The 17753-nt window shown below is 46.3% G+C and overlaps 1 non-coding gene and 1 pseudogene across 1 annotated transcript; one reads left to right on the forward strand and one right to left on the reverse strand.

The window, feature by feature from the left end:
- Positions 1-1426: 1426 nt before the first annotated feature.
- Positions 1427-1565, reverse strand: LOC119921506. The gene has a single exon (XR_005448541.1). It is a non-coding gene; the product is annotated as a small nucleolar RNA SNORA7 (small nucleolar RNA).
- A 12188-nt stretch (positions 1566-13753) lies between these two features.
- On the forward strand, positions 13754-13918 carry LOC119921503 (annotated as a pseudogene).
- Positions 13919-17753: the final 3835 nt, after the last annotated feature.

Below are 17753 nucleotides of genomic sequence, written 5' to 3' on the forward strand. Positions count from 1 at the left end.
TGACAGGTCCCCGGCATGGCTCTGGTGTTCAAATCACACTGGATTTTAAATATTGCACAAAGGTCCCCATCACTGCAGCAACCCATCTGATAAATGCAGCTGTGCTCAGTGCCTGGGATCTGTTCTTTGCAGTTGTCATGAGTACAGCCATCGACTATATGCACAGACACCACAAGCAGGTATGACACATCCATATGCCTGGACCATCCCCCAGGGTGTTGTCCGAGGTCAGGGCAGCCAAGAGGACCGTCGTCCTGGTAGTGTTCTATGTTCTGCTGCATGTATTACAGACCATCACGTTCAGTGTTTTTCTAAACAGGAAAGATAATTCTCCATGGCTGGTGAATAGCCATGTGGCGTTTTCACTCACCTTCTCATCCATGAATCCCGTTTGTGATAATTTCCAGTGACCAAAGAATTCGAACCCTATGGAAAAGGGTCTCTCCTCTTTCCAGCAAGGATCCCTGGGGAAGCTACGTGATTTCCTATGGGGTCCCTGGGAAGATTAGCGGGAGGCACCTGCAAGCTGGGAAGGCTCAGACCTGACACACACAGTTAGAATCACTTCTGTGTTTTCGTGTCCTGCTGTGAAACAGCCAACAGATGACACATCCAGCTCCCTCAGCCCCTCCATCATCTTCACTTATGGGTCAGACTCAATGGCAAATGGCAAGACCAGATCACGGACAATGAATTCCTGGAACACAGTTAGTCTCCTAAAAGAGCTTTCTCTGATAAATAACAAACATTCTGTTTATGAGTGACTTGGGGAAGTCATCCGTAACAGAGAAGCCAAGTGACTCGATCAAGGGCACACAGCAGAAAAGTGGCAGAGCTGGCAATAGAACCTGTGTCTCCTGATTCCTAGTGGTGTGCTCTTTCTACTATGATACGTTAGGGAGTAATTACGTTACATAAAGTAGGAGGTAGGTAAATTAGCTCTAGATTACAGATAGGTAGATATTGCCATGCTTCATTTAAAATTATCTTCCTCCAGGGCACTGTTCTCTTCTTGGGAAATTCTATGCTAAATAGTAAGGGTTCCTTAGGGCCCAGATCAATACTTCACAACACATAACTGTCATTGCTGTTAAATGTTACATCTTACTAAGTAAACCCCATTTACCATCTCATAACCAGAAGTGCCTGTTTAATCTGTGTATGGGAAACACACAAAATTTGAAAACATCCTGCCTCGGCGTGAGTAGGAAGTGTCTTGTCATTATGCTTTCAAATCAATTCTGACCTGTAGCAAAGCCACGGACACATGTCTTCCAGAACGCCACACCTCCACCTGCAATCATTCTGATAGTGTATACATACAGTTTTCTTTGTAAAAATATGGAAGTGGTTTACCATTGCCCCTTCCAAACAGTAAACATGAGTCTCCACCCTCGATTCTCTCCCAAAGCACACATGAGCTCTGACTTGTAGCAGATTGCCTTCCACTCGCTAGCCACTGGCCAAGCTAGGAATGGAATGGTTAGGCCTCTGCTTGACTCTCCCTCCCATAGTGAAGACTGGTAGAGCACAGGGTCGCACTCCAGGTGCGACCCTAAGAGGGAGAAGTAAGAATAGGTTCTTAAAATCCCATCTCCTCCAAGAGGCTTTTTCTGACTGAGCCTTGATTTCCAATTCTCACATCCCCTTCTTCATCAGCTCTTGTGCTTGGATTTGCACTCTTAATCACCCCTCCCTCAGCCCTGCAGCAAGGAAGTACATCTCCATAATATATCTATTTGTATCAGTGTATGTTTTCTCCTCTAGACTGTAAGCTTGTTGTGGGCAGAGAAGGTGTCTACGACTCTGTTGTGCTCTCCCATGCTGTTAGTACAATTGATTGATCGAGTGAGCTTCCCTGCTGACCTCTCTGTCTCCTGTGTCTCCCCACCCCATTCCCTACTTTTCTCATTTTTCTACAGAAACGTCAGTCTATGTTTCCCCACTTCTCAAGAGGCTCTAGTGGTTGCCCATCCACTATGCATCAAACGGAAACTCCTTATTAACAGTTCTAAAGCTCTTAATCACCTTGTCTCCTCCTACCTTATCTCACTGCTCTCCTTCTACAACCCAGCCTGCACACTCTGCTCCTCTAACCCCAACCTTCTCATGGTACCTCGATCTCATCTATTTCACTGTCAACCTCTCATCCATGCTCTGCCTCAGTCCCGGTGTGGCCTCCATCTTCATATCCAACAGACAATTACTTTCCTCACATTCAAAGCTTTAATGAAGGCATATCTCTTCCAAGAAGCCTTCACTGATTAAACCCTCATTTCCTCTTCTCCGACCCCCTTCTGCAATGCCCTTGTACTTGGATTTGCTTCTTTTATTCACCCCTCATTCAGCCCCACAGCACTTATTTACACTAACACTGCCCTCTCCTGGTTCTCCTCCTTTCTCTCTGGCTGCTCCTTCTCAGTCTCTTCTTCAGTCTGACCTCCTCTGTCTCGCTTCCTCTCACAGTGGGGTGTCCCTCAATGCTCAGTTCTCAGTCGCCTTCTAGTCTCCATCTTCCACTCCCTTGGAAAACCTACTTGTTCCCACAGCTTCAACTACCATCGCTATGTGAATGATTCCCAAATCTACATATACAGCCCTGACTTCTCTCCTATCTCCCATTTCCTCCTGCCTTCAGAACATCTCTACCTGGACACCCTGCCGACACCTCAAACTAAACACGTACAAGCAGAACTCTTCATCTTTCCACACAAATCCTATCTTCCCTTCTTTTCCATCATTGAAGAAAATCCTCCCGATTTCACAATCCCCTAACCTTGGCATTGCATTTGATTCATCCCTCTCATACAACCCACGTATACAATCTGTCACCAAATCCTGTCAGTTCTACCTTCACCGTATTGCTAAAATCCTCCCTTTCCTCTCCATCCAAACTGTTACTACACTCATCCAAGCATTTATCCTATTCAGCCTTGACTACTGCAGCAGCCTCCTCACTGAGCTCTGGGCCTCTTGTCTCTCCTATCTCCAGTCCATACTTCACTCTGCTGCGTGGATCATGTTTCTAAAAAGACCTTTCAGTCGATGTCTCCCCACTCTTCAGGAACTTCCAGTGGTTGCCCACATATTTCCACATCAAACAGAAAATCCTTACCAGCAGCCTTAAAGTGTTTCATCAGCTGGCACCTTCCTACCTCATCACCCTGATCCCCTACTATAGCCCAGTCAAGATACTCCACTTCTCTAGCAGCAGCTTCCTCACTGTGCCATGATCTTATCTAATTTCTCTGCTGACCTCTTTCCAATGTCTTCCCTCTGGCCTGGAACTCCCCCCACCCCCATATATGCCAGTCCACCGTTCTCTCCACCTTCAAAGTCTTACTAAAGTCACATCGTCCTCCAAGAAGCTTTCCCCCACTTTGAGCCTTTTTTCTCAACTCGCTCTCCCTTCTGCATCATCTATGCCCTTGGGCCTGTACCCTTTAGGCTTTTGGTATTTACGCCACTCTCGACCCCACAACACTTGGGTATATATCTATAAATTATTTATTTACAATAATGTCTGTGTCCCCTTCTAGACTGTAAGCTCGTTATGGGCAGGGAACATTTTTGCCAACTTTGTTGTATTGTATTCTCCCAAGGGCTTAGTATGCACTCAATAAATGTAATTGATGAAGATGATAACTTATTTACATTTCACAGATGAGGAGCCCGAGGCCCAGGGAAGTTAAGTGACTTGATCAAATCACACGGTAGTACAGTGGTACTCAACCTTGGGTCTTGCCTCTTTTCCAGTGCTCTATCCACTAGGCAACATTGCCTCGCTGAAACATTTTCACCAAATTCCAAGGTGGGTTAGGGGTCGGGACTCATTGAGTCCTTTAGGTAGTAGATAGGTTCAAATGAAACAAAAAGCAATCACTTCTGCACCTAGAGGATGGTGCTGAACTATCAGGGTCTCCCTTACCTCCACCCATGAAGGTTTTGATATCTGTTTTTATCATTTCTGATTTGAACAACCAGTCATAGACTCAGATTTCTAAAGTAGGGTTGATCTCAAGGGTCCCCACAGGTGTATGTTGAGATTGAACCCGTAATTCACTGCCTCTATTCCATGATGCTGAAGGTTGCACTCCAGGAGAGCAGAACACCCTCCTTCCTCATATCCAACAGAAAATTACTCTCCCCCATTCAAAGACATATTGAAGACACATCTCTTCCAAGAGGCCTTCGCTCACTAAACCCTCCTTTATTCTTCTGCCATTCCCTTCCGTGTCACCCTGATTTGCTCCCTTTTTTCATCTCCCTTCCCAGCACCATAGCACTTATTCCCAGATCTGTTATTTAGTTATTTATATTAATGTCTGTGTCCCCCTCTGGACTGTAAGCTCATTGGGGGTAAGGAATGTGTATGTTCACTGTTACATTGTATTCTCCCAAACTCTTAGTACAGTGCTCTGCACACAGTAAGCGCTCAATATATATGATTAATTGAAAGAAGGAGAAGAAGAAGAAGAAGAAGAAGAAGAAGAAGAAGAAGAAGAAGAAGAAGAAGAAGAAGAAGAAGAAGAAGAAGAAGAAGAAGAAGGAGAAGGAGGAGAAGGAGGAGAAAAAGGAGGAGGAGAAAAAGGAGGAGGAGAAAAAGGAGGAGGAGGAGAAGAAACCACTGAGAGTTAAATTCACCTATAAATGCATGTAGGACTGACAGTTTTGGTGGCACTGTGCACATAAAAAGGCTGTCCCCTATTTTTTAAAATGATACTTATTAAATGTTCACTATATGCCAAGCACTGTGCTAAGGTAGAAGCAATCTAATCAGGTGGAACACAATTTCTGTCCCATATGGGTCTCAGATTCTGAGAAGGAGGAGGAAGTAGGATTTAATTCTAATTTTAAAGAAGGTCACGCTTCTGAAAAGCGTCAGAGCTAGGACTTCTAGCCAGGTCCTTCTGACTCCCAAGCTAATGCTGTATCCACTTGGCCATGCTGCGTCCCTTGTTTTGTTCCACTTAATACTTGCATTGTCTCTCACTCTCTATGGTGCTTCAACTTGAAAAGGGTCATTCCTTTCTTAATTGCAACGTGCTATGTTGGTCTCTCCAAAACAAATGACTTCCAGTTTTGAGCTGGGATGTAGACCTGTCTGAGGTTTTACATTTTTTAATGGCATTTGAAAAGTGAGTACTGTGTGCCAGGCACTGTATTAAACACTGGGGAAATTAGATTGGGCACAGTCCATGTCTCACGGCTCACAGTCTTACAGAGGAGGCAACTGAGGCCCAAAGAAGTTGGGTAACTTGTCCTAGTTCACAAAGCAGACAAACGACAGAGACAGGATTAGAGCCCTGGCCCTTCTGATTCCCAGGACCGTGCTCTATCCACTAGACCATGCTGCTTCTCATCCTTTACCTTACTGTGGCCTTGAAATACTTCTTCTGCCCTTCTTGCCTTTGATTTTCCAACTTCAGTTCTCCAGAAAGCAGCTGTTTGTAACTCCCGCTGACCCTCAAATGATCTCCTCTGTTCTCCCCTTCATTGAAGCTGCAGTAAGATGAGCATAGTATGAGGCTAGGAGACTGACTGTGTTCCAGAAATTCATTGTCCGTGATCTGCCATTTCCCATTGAACCTGGCCCATAAATGGAGGTGATGGAAAGGCTCAGGGAGCCGGATGTGCCATCTGTTGGCTGTTTCACTGGGGGGGGGGGGCACTGGGCCTGACAGAGAGGTTATTCTGACCATGTGCCTCTATATAATCGGACCCGAGGCCCAATGGGAAAGCATGTAGCTTCCCTAGGGATCCTCGTTGGAAAGAGGAGATTCCCTTTTCCACAGTGTCTTAATGCTCCGGTCACTGGAAATCATCAGAAGTGGACTTATGGCTGAGAAGGTAATCGAAAAAGCCACAGGGCTATTCACCAGCCATGAAGAAATTTCTTTTCTGTTTAGCAAAACACTGAACATGATGGTCTGTCTCTATACCGCAGGACATAGAACACAACTAGGACAATAACCCTCTTGGCTGCCCTAACCTCAGGCATTGCCTCGTAGGGACCGTCCAGGCACATGGAGGTCCTGGATCTGCCGGTGGTGTCTGTGCAGGACAAACACCATGTAGCCACTAGTCGCGCTCATGAGCCCTATGAAGAACAGATCCCAGGCACAGTTGCCTCACTGACAGGGACCTCTGTGCAATATTTAAAATCCAGTGTGATTCGAACCCTGGAGCCATTCCGGGAACCTGCCATGAACAGTGGTGCACCAAAACGTGAGGAGATTGAAGATCCAGAAGTGGAGACAGGAGGAGAAGACAAATTTGAATAACTTCACCATAAGCCTAGCCCACCGGGATGGGCCCGGGGCTGATGGTGATGGCCTGGTAGATGCTCAAGAGGTACGTGTTGCAGATGGACAAACTAAGGGCCACTCGATGGAAGTACTTGACCATCTTGCATCTGACATCATCTAGGAAATTCCCCAGGCTCCAAATTTCCAGAGCATTTAGGACTCCCCCAGTGAGAAAAACAGTGATGTGGGTTAAGGCCAGGTGAGTCTATAATTCACTCTGCTGCCAGGATTATCTTTGTACAGAAACGCTCTGGACATGTCATTTCCCTCCTGAAAAATCTCCAGTGGTTGAACATCAACCTTCGAATCAAGCAAACATTCTTCACTCTTGGCTTCAAAGCTCTCCATCACCTCGCCCCCTCCTACCTCACCTCCCTTCTCTCCTTCTACAGCCCAGCCCACACACTGCCGCTAACTTCCTTATTGTGCCTCGTTCTCTCCTGTTCTGCCAACGACCCCTGATTGACATCCACCATACTAGCTGCCTTTCTCCCTTCAAAGCCCAACTGAGAGCTTAATTCCTCCAAGAGGCCTTCCCAGGCTGACCCCCCTTTTTCCTCTCCTCCTCCTCCCCTCCCTATCGCTCCCCCGCCCTATCCCCTTCCCCTCTCTACAGCACTTGTGTATATTTGTACATATTTATTACTCTATTTTTATTAATGATGTGCTTATAGCTATAATTATATGTATTCTGATGGTATTGACACTTGTTTACCTGTTTTTTATTGTCTGTCTCCCCCTTCTAGACTGTGAGTCTGTTGTTGGGTAGGGAAAATCTCTATATGATGCCGATTTGTACTTCCCAAGTGCTTAGTACAGTGCCCTGCACACAGTAAGCGCTCAATAAATATGATTGAATGAATTAATGAATGAATGTGAGCAAGGATGAAGTCAGAGGAGCTCAGCAGGTGGCTGGCATATATCTTGTGGGTATAAAACAGGAAGAGGAATCCATTCGCTGATATCCCAGTGAGAACCTGTAACAGAATTGTAATCCCAAATGTGATGTCCATTCTCAGGCAGAATTAGAGAGGACCTCCTCCAAAGTAACTTTGGGAGAGAGAGTGACTTAGGTGAGAATGAGAGAAAGAGAGACAATGAGAGAAATAATAAATGAGATAAAAAATACATGCATGCACCCCTTAAATTTTACCGGAGGTCAAAAGGAGAAGAGAAATGCACATACTCTTTGTTTCTTAATGCTCCTGACATAATCCCATCATTTTCTACCAATTCTGCCAAGAAAGGATGGGTTTGGATGATTTATTTCTGAGAACTGCTGACTGATTGAGACTGAGAAGCAGCATGGCTTAGTGGAAAGAGCCCGGGCTTGGGAGTCAGTGGTCATGGGTTCTAATCCTGACACTGCTGCTTGTCAGCTGTGCAACCTTGGGCAAGTCACTTAACTTCTCTGCACCTCAGTTACCTCATCTGTAAAATGGGGATGAAGACTGTGAGCCCTACTTGGCACAACCTGATTACCTTGTATCTACCCCGGCGCTTAGAACAGTAATTGGCACATAGCAAGCACTTAACAAATACCAATATTATTATTATTTTATAAATTATTATTAGCATCTAGTGTCTGTCTCCCCAGCTAGATTGTAAGCTCCTTGAGGGCAAGAATCTTATCTACTAACTATACTTTTGTTTTCCTAGGGCTTAATACACTGCTCTACACAGAGAAAGCCTCAAGAATTCCAATTAATTGATTAATTGATTGATTGACAAAGGCTTTCCGTGCAAGACACCTTGGGTGGGTTAAAGGCTAATAATGTTCATATTCCCAAAATTTAATTTTGGTGCGCTACCAGGCTGGGCCATCAGCTGAACTAGGCTTTTCCTTAGAAGATTTGTAATAAGAAGATCGTTTTCCACTAAAATTAAAATCCAATGAAAAGCAAACTCGCTTCATGCAGACTTCGATTCGGTTTTGGACATTTTCCAACCTGTTCCTATTGCAGTGTGTTTGATGCTCAGCATCTCTGATGAAGTGACATGAACAACACAGTCTCTGCCTTGTGATTTTTTAAATGGTATTTGTTACGTGGGTAGGGATTGTCTCTGTTTCTGAATTGAACTTTCCAAGCACTTAGTACAGTGCTTTGCACACAGCAAGCACTCAATAAATACGATTGAATGAATGAATGAATGTGGCCTGCCACTATACTGATTGCTGGAGGAGATACAAGGCAATCAGTTGGACACAGACCCTGTCCCACATGGGACTCAAAGTCTTAATCCCCATTTTATAGAGGAGGGAACTGAGGCCTACAGAAGTGAGGTGACTTGCCCGAGGTCACACAGCAGACAAGTGACAGAGCCAGGATTAAAACCCATATCCTTCGGACTCCCAGGTCCATGCTCCATCTACTAGACAATGATGTTTATCTTAGTCTTTCAAGGCTAATCACAAGGATCATTACTGACAATGACACTGATTCTTCAGGCCCCAGGATACACAGTCTGAGGGGTCATTTAATGGAGACGGTTGGAGATACTCACTCTTGAATGGGTGCCTTTGTGAGAGTGGACTGTGACTAGTATAAAAAGAAGCAGCGTGGCCTAATAGATAGATCACTTGCCTAGGAGTAACAGGCTCTAGGTTCTTATCCCGGATCCACCACCTGTCTGCTCTGGGACTTTGGGCAACTCATTTCACCTCTCTGTGCCTAGTTACCTCATCTGTAAAATGGGGATTCAATACCTGTTCTCCTTCCCTCTTAGACTTTGAACCCCGTGTAGAACGTTAGGTGGGTCTAACCTGATTATCTTGTGTTGACCCCAGTACTTAGTAAAGCACATGGCACATAGTAAGTGCTTAAAAAATATCATGAAAAGGATGCAGCCGAGGAATGTTTTTATGTCAATCATCGGGAGAGCCCGGATGAATGCATTATACCTGGAGGATTGAGGTGGAAAAGGAGGAGCTAATAAAAGACAGCAGATATGTACATATATGTAATTATTTATATTAATGTCTGTCTCCCCGCCCCCAGACTGTAAGCCCGTTGTTGTTAGAGAATGTGCCTATTGATTGTTTTATTGTACTCTCCCAAGTGCTTAGTACAGTGCTCTGTACATAGTAAGTGCTCAGTAAATACGACTGAATGAATGAATGGATAAATTAAGTGGAGAGGGAAGTTAGTGTGGCAATGGAGGTGATTTGGGATGAGAATATAGAAATCACTCCCTCAGTCTCATTGATAATAATAATTATAATCGTAGTGTTGGCTAACACCTTAGGTGCCAAACACTCTGGTGAATGCTGGGGTACATTCAAGATCATCATGTCGGACCAAGTCTCATATGAGGCTCACAATCTAAGGGGGAGGGAGAACACGTTGTTTTTTGTCTATCTCCCACTTGTAGACTGTGAGCCCGTTGTTGGGTAGAGACCGTCTCTATATGTTGCTGACTTGTAATGCCCAAGCTGACTTGTAATGCCCAAGAGTCAGTGCTCTGCACTCAGTAAGTGCTCAATAAATACGATTGAATGAATAAATGAGCATGTATTTAATCCTCATTTTACAGATAAGGAAAGTGAGGCACAGAGAACTTAAGTTACTTGCCCAAAGTCACCCAGCATGTAAGTTGTTGGAACTGAGTGGAAAGCTCCAGTCTCCTGACTCCTAATCTTATGCTCTTTCCAATAAAGGGTTACCCAGAAATTCATTAGAACAGGTAGCTGGAGCATTCATGTGCTTAACCTAAACCCTCCTATTTCACCCATCCTCATCCCCCTTGACCCCTCCAAGCCAAACATGCTATGGAGACAAAAGTCCCCGGCTAACTTCCATCCTTCCTGTGTCCACCTATTCCCAAACACACCCCAGGCCCAGCAAACAGTTTCTGTCTCAGGGGAAAACTTCCCTTTCCAGCCTCCTGTCCCTGTAGCTCCATCGACACTAGACAGAAAAATAACTCCTTCCTACTCACCTGCCTCCATTTCCTCTGTAGACGAAGGGGCCAGGTCTCTGACACTCTGATTCTGGCAGAACAAGGAGGAGGCAAGCATTTATCAAACAGTTTTCCTCATCACCACTCTTCCTCTGGAATTATTGTGCAGGTTTCAATGAGTTTGTCACTGAGCATTGTCTGCTCTGTTACCCTGCCTGAAATATCTGTGATGATCATTCCCCTCCCTGTTGCCCCTCATACTGAGACCTTATGATCCCGGAGCTTTCTGCACAATGCAACGAGATTAATTGACATCAGACACGTCCCATAAGAGACTGGACACGGCCCAACCCTGCAGACCTTGGGAATGAGTTGAATAAAAAAAAAATCAAAAGCAGTTTAACAGGCTATTGGCAGCTAGAAACAATACAATATCTAGCCTGACCTTGAGAGTTGATTTTTGACTGACCGAATTTGGACTGACCGGCAAGCAATACTACCATATCACAGACAAATATCACTCCCTTCACATCTGGTCAAAAAGATGGGTGGGTGAAGTTGATGCTTGGCACATAGTAAGCACTTAACAAATACCATAATTATCATTATCATTATTGGCACAAGGCTCGGAAGCTGACTGATAGAAACTCACCTCTGATCCCTGTTTGCAGAATGCAAATGTTGTGGTTCACCCCTGGTAGGAGTCCCTTCAGAGGGACCCCTTCTACAACCCAGTCCAGACACGTCGCTCCTCTAGATCTACCCTTCTCACTGTGCCTCCGTCTCACCTGTCTTGCTGTCTCCCCCTAGCCCACATCCAGCCTCTGGCATGGAACGCCCTCCCTCCTGAAATCTGACAGATATTCTTCCCCACTTCAAAGCCTTACTGAAGGCACATCTTCTCCAAGAGGCTTTCCCAGGCTAAGTCCCACTTTTCCTCATCTCCCACTCCCTTCAGTGTCACCCTGACTTGGTCCCTTTGCTCTCCCACCCTTCCAGTCCCAAAGCACTTATGTAAATATCTGTAATTGTATTCAGTCGTTTGTTCTTCCCCTTCCCAGCCCCAAAGGACTTATGTACATATCTGCAATTTTACTTATTTGTATTTATGTCTCTCTCCCCCACTCTAGACTGTGATCTCATTGTTGGCAGGGAATGTCACTGTTTATTGTTGTATTGTTCTTTCCTAAGCACTTAGTACAGTGATCTGCACACAGTAAGTGCTCATAAATAAGATTGAATGAATGAATGAATGAATGAATGGACCACCTTGAGTCTGTCCTACACTTAAGGATAGTGGCAGAAGCATGGCCTAGTAGAAAGTTCAGTGGCTACCAATCAACCTAAGCATCAGGCAAAAACTCCTCACCCTCGGCTTCAAGGCTCTCCATCACCTTGCCCCCTCTTACCTCACCTCCCTTCTCTCCTTCTACAGCCCAGCCCGCACCTTCTGCTCCTCTGCCGCTAATCTCCTCAAAGTGCCTCGTTCTCGCATGTCCCGCCATCGACCCCCGGCCCATGTCATCCCCCTGGCCTGGAATGCCCTCTCTCCCCACGTCCGCCAAGCTAACTCTCTTCCTCCCTTCAAAGCCCTACTGAGAGCTCACCTCCTCCAGGAGGCCTTCCAGACTGAGCCCCCTCCTTCCTCTCCCCCTCCTCCCCATCCCCATCCCCCCCACCTAACCTCCTTCCCCTCCCCACAGCACCTGTATATATGTATATATGTTTGTATGTATTTATTACTCTATTTATTTATTTATTTTATTTGTACATATTCATTATATTTATTTTATTTTGCTAATATGTTTTGTTTTGTTCTCTCTCTCCCCCTTGTAGACTGTGAGCCCACGGCTGGGTAGAGACCGTCTCTATATGTTGCCAACTTGTACTTTCCAAGCGCTTAGTACAGTGCCGTGCACACAGTAAGCGCTCAATAAATACGATTGAATGAATGAATGAATGAATTACCTGAGTTCTCACCCCAGCTTCACCACTTATCTGCTGTGTGACGTTGACGAGTCATTAAACGTCTCTGGGCCTCAGTTTCCTCATCTGTAAAATGGAAATTCCATGCCTGTGCTCTCCCCTACTTAGGCTGTGAGCTCATGTTGGCCAGGGACTGTGTTTGACCTGATTAACCTGTATCTAAATGCTTAACATATAGCACGCCCTTAGCAAATGCCCTAATTTTTATCATTATTGTGTCCTGAGCAATTCTGTAGGGCAGGAGGGTAGTTGTTACTACTCTTCTTTGGCCAGTCCCCACAGGTAGGGGACGTTGTTGGTTAGGGATTGCCTCTGTTGCTGAATTGTACTCTCTAAGCACTTAGTATTGGTGCTCTGCACACAGTAAGTGCTCAATGAATACAATTCATTGAATGAATGAATAGTCTTCAAGGCTGATGTTCTCACAGAATTTTTAAAATAGTATTGAGCACTTACTGTGTAAGTGTGTTAGCACTGACTGTGTGTATCTAAATCCCGAGGTAGCTACAAATTAATCAGGGTGGACATAGTCCCTTTACACTTATGGCTCACAGAACAAGTAAGATAGAGAACACATATTAAATATCCATTTTGCAGTTGAAGGAACCGAGGCACAAAGAAGTTGAAATGACTTGCCCAAGGTCACACAGTGGACAAGTAGTGATGCTGGGATTAGAATACCAGTTCTCCGTTTCCCAGAACCCTTTAGGCCACGCTGCTTCTCATCGCTGAACTAGGTGTTAGCCTAGCTCAAACGACAAATATGGTAGAAAGAAGAGTGAGTGAAGTTGCTTCATTCTTTTACTGCAAGAAGAGAATAGAAGTGAATGTGCAATTACTGCATCCCTCTGGGAGAGCCTAAAGCTGATGATCAATGCTTAGTGCTTTTCTTGTTCTGGATCCCAACAGATATGCTCAGAACTGTTTGTTCCAGGGAGGACCCTTTGTGCTACAAGATTATCCATGAGTTTCCTAGGAACTTCAGGAGTTTCAAGAAACAGCGTGGCTTAATGGAAAGACCAAGGGCCAGGGGGTCAGAGGGCTTGGGTTCTAATCCATATGCCTGTTGTGTGACCTTGGGCAAATCACTTCACTTCACTGTGCCTCTGTTCTCTCATCTGCATAAGTGGGGATTCAATACCTGTTCTCCATCCTACTTAGTCTATGAGACCCACGTGGGACAGGTACGTCATCTGATATGATTACCTTGTAGCTACCCCAGAGGTTTAAGAGTGCTTGACAAATAGTAAGTTCTTAGCAAATACTACAGTTATTTATCTCTACTCATCTGACCTATTGTGGGTAGTCTTTGGAGGTTACTGCTAACATTTGTTTGCTGTTTCATAGCACAAGAAAAGAGAAAAGATGGTTCTTTACATTGCATGCTTATGGACTGTAAACTCATTGTGGGAAGGAAATGTATCTCCCAACTCTTATATTGTATTCCCTAAGCCCTTAGTATAGTGTTCTACACATAGTATGTGCTCAATAAATACCACTGAATGAATGAATGAACATGCTATCTGCCCGTAAAAATCTTAAACTGTAATTGACAAGAGCATTTCTCAGGATCACACCTGGAGAGTTTCTAGTACTCTACCAGTCTAGACTATGGGAGGGAGAGTCAAGCAGAGGCATAACCATTCCATTCCTAGCTTGGGCAGTGGCTAGCGACTGGAAGGCTGGGGCAAGGGCTAGCGAGTGGAAGGCAATCTGCTACAAGTCAAAACTCACCTGTGCTGGGCAGCATCGGCAAGGGAGAGAGTTGAGGGCAGAGACTCAGGTTTACCTCATGGAAGGAAACAATGATAAACCACTAATCGAGAAAACTCTATGGATATACTACCAGAATGATTGCAGATGGAGGTGGGGAGTTATGGAAGAGATGTGTCCATGGAGTCACTAGAGTCACTAGACCATTGACAAGAGAGACATAAACATATTTAGAACTAGGGCAATAAAAATCAATGATTGGTTGTACAGTCAATCAATGGTATTTATTGAGCACTTACTGTATGCAGACCCCTGTACTAAGTGCTTGGGAAAGGACAAAACAACAGAGTTGGTATACCTGCTCCCTGCCCACAAGAAGCTTTCGGTCTAGACGAAACAGAAAAAGAGTGAAGCAGTGTGGTCTAGTGGAAACATCCCAGGCCTAGGGGTCAGGGGGCCTGGCTTCTATTCCTGGCTCCAACACTTTTCTGTTAGGTGACCTTTGCCAAGTCTCTTAACTTCACTGAGCCTCAGTTCCCTCATCTACAAAATGGGGATTAAAAACCTGTTCTCCTTCCTACTCAGACCGTGAGCCCTGTGTGGAACCTGATTTTCTTGTATCTACCCCAGCAGTTAGTAAAGTGCTTGGTACACAGTAAGCACTTACAAATACCACAATTAGTATTAGCTTTATTATGACAACTGAAGCATTCTCTGAGAGGGAATAAACATTCTTCTTATTTTCTTCAGTCTTCAGTAGCTCCAGAATTGTTTTGGAAAAGCCTTGCCTTTTCACTCTCATTTTCAAAGCTATTATTCCTCAAGGAGCCCACAGCTTCGCTGTAGAAGGAATGTCCAATATCTTCACGGTGAAGGAAATCCTCTTGTTGGGGTTCTCGGAGGTCCAGGAGCTGCAATTGTTCCATGCTGCACTGTTCCTCCTGGTCTACCTGGCGGCCCTGATGGGGAATCTCCTCATCGTAACCGTCACTGTCCTCGATCAGCTCCTCCACACACCCATGTATTTCTTCCTCAGCAACCTGGCCCTCATTGACCTCTGCCTCATCGCCGTCACCGTTCCCAATTCATTGTCAACTCCCTGACCAACAACAAATCTATCTCTTTCCTGAGATGTGTTTTACAAGTTTTATTCTTCATATCTTGTCTCCACTGAAATGATCTTGCTCACTGTGATTCCCCATGACCACAGGGGCTTGTGGAAAGCGTTGCTCCCCGTGGTTTTGGGGGCAACTCTCGGGTTCTTACCCTCTCCGGGTCTTTGGACATCTCCGGACGTGGCCCGCGCGTTCACACCAGGAAGAGTCAGCCAGAGGTTCAAAGCTTGGTTGCCGTTTATTTGCTATCAGCGGTTACATGGTTGAAAGAGAGAGCGAGAGCGAGAGAGAGAGAGAGAGAGAGAGAGAGAGAGAGAGAGAGAGAGGGAGAGGGAGAGAGGGAGAGAGGCGAGAGTGAGCGAGAGAGCGGGCGCACCCCCCCTTGTCTTGTTCGTCTCTTATACCCTCCATGGCCCGGGGGCAGGGTTTTCTCGGGGGATGGCGTATCGAGGCTTTGCCATGTAGCACACACCGCCCTCCAGCCACTAGCCTAACAACAGCTCTGTCCAGTCACGAAGCGTTTGCTCTGGCTCGCCCCCAGCCACCCGTTGTCAACCATCGCTGGCTGCGGATATGGCCTTGAGGTTGCCTCCGAGCCTTGCAGGTGCAAGCTTGTTTTTCTTGCCCTGGTCTCTTTATCTCCTGTTGTTGAGCCTGTTTGGCCTTGAGCCATTGGGTACGGTTTGTGTGCACATACTGCCTGTCTCATCGCCTTCCCCCGCTCCCTACGTGTCCCCCTCCCATTATGGCGGGGACCGCTAAGGGCGTCCGTGCAATGGGAGCATCTCGACCTTAATCTCGCGGACCACCCGGGCAACAATGGAGCAAAAGAGACGAAGGAGACACGAGAGGCACATGAACAAAAGCAAAACCCCCGTTTGATCCTTCCGAGGCCCATGGCCACCGGGAGGATCACATACGACCCTCCTCGGGATAACAAAGGTCTTCCGCAAAGCCGGCGCCTAAAGTAAAGGATAAGACAAAAACATCCAGGCAAAAAGAAAAGATAGAAAAATCCAACAGAAAAATTCAAGCACAACTGAGCACACACAACAATCCAGGCACAACTGAGCACACACAACAATCCCCCTCCTCAACGAAACACAGCGTCCAGACGGCGCTGCATGTCCGTGACTTCAGCTTTGGACAGGCGTGTGGTCGGGGTTTGTAGAAGCATCAGGGTAGATGAAGCACATCAGAAGCAGGCCTTCAGGAGCTGAAAAACACAGCACAGCAAAAAACCAAACCAGCGGCAAGACACACAAATAAGCACCAGACAAAATCTCACAGGACCGAGGCCCATCCGGTAGATGTTCGACGGAGCCATAAAGCTGGGACAGTGGGTGGCTCGATATCCTGAGAGTCAGCAGAAACCGATGGGGGAGTACAATCAGGAGGCGAAGCATCAAAAACGGCTGGCTTCACCTGGGAGTGATGGATCCATGAGGGGCGCTCGGCAACACGAACTGCAGAAAAGGAAGACAAGAGAACCTGGTAGGGTCCCCCCCCCCCCAGGAAGGCTTAAGTGAAGCGTTGCCGACCATGAGCTTAACCCAAACCCAATCTCCAGCGATGAATGGATGCAGATGATCTGTGAGAGGGATGCGCTGATGAAGGATTCCAGCAGCCTGCAGCTCAGCTAGGATTCCCTGGAGAGACAAAACATAGGCTCGCAGGGCAGCATCGCCCTGGTAGGGTGCATGTAAAGAACATTCAATTCCAAGTGGTCGATTCATTCATTCATTCAATCGTATTTATTGAGTGCTCTCTGTGTGCACAGCACTGTACTAAGCGCTTGGGAAGTCCAAGTTGGCAACACATAGAGACAGGTCGATAAATTTCAGATAGAACAGACTCAGTAAAATGTGATCCTTGATCAGAATCAATAACAGCAGGTGGCCCAAACCTGGGAATGACTTCCCGCTAGAGACATTTCACCACCGTAAGAGCAGTTGCTCGGGAGGAAGGGAAAACCTCCATCCACCTAGTCGGGTGATCAACAATGACTAGTAAATATCGAAAACGACCAGCCCTCGGAAGTGTCACAAAATCAACCTGCAAACCCTCAAAAGGGGAATAGACCCAGGGGCGTCCCCCCCAAGGGAACCCGATAACCAGGGTGAGCATTGAAGCTCTGGCAAGTAGCACAACTGGCTGTGACACGTTTGGCAACAGGATGGATACCTGGGGCAAACCAAACTCAAAGAACTGTGGCTGCCAAGGCACCTGCACCAAAGTGAGTCTCCTGGTGAAGACCCAGACAAACTGGTCGCAGTGCAGCAGCGGGCAAAATAGGGCGTCCATCAGGGACCCAAAAGAGTCCGTCCCGTTCCAGTGCCTCATATTGCCGAGGCCACTCAGCTCTTTCCTTATCAGTAATCAGGGAGGGCAACAGCGTGCCAGGCATAGACGTGGGGGCCAGGGTCATAACAGGAGCTACACATACAAGGGGGGCATGCCGAGCTGCCCAACGAGAGGCCTTGTCGGCTAGGTGATTGCCCAAACTCGGGAAATCACTTCCTCGGGTGTGGGCATGCACATGCACGACAGCCACCTCGGCTGGGAGCAAGAGGGCCTGTAATAGGCGTTCTATAGGATCCCCATTAGCAACCTGATGACCCGCTGAAGTGAGGAACCCACGACTTTGACACAGGGTACCTGTAGCATGACAGACCTCAAAGGCATACGTAGAGTCTGTATAGATGGTCACACGCTTCCCTTTACCGAGTAA

This window comes from Tachyglossus aculeatus (genome assembly GCF_015852505.1).
Source record: "Tachyglossus aculeatus isolate mTacAcu1 chromosome 12 unlocalized genomic scaffold, mTacAcu1.pri SUPER_6_unloc_2, whole genome shotgun sequence".
Taxonomy (NCBI): Eukaryota; Metazoa; Chordata; class Mammalia; order Monotremata; family Tachyglossidae; genus Tachyglossus; species Tachyglossus aculeatus.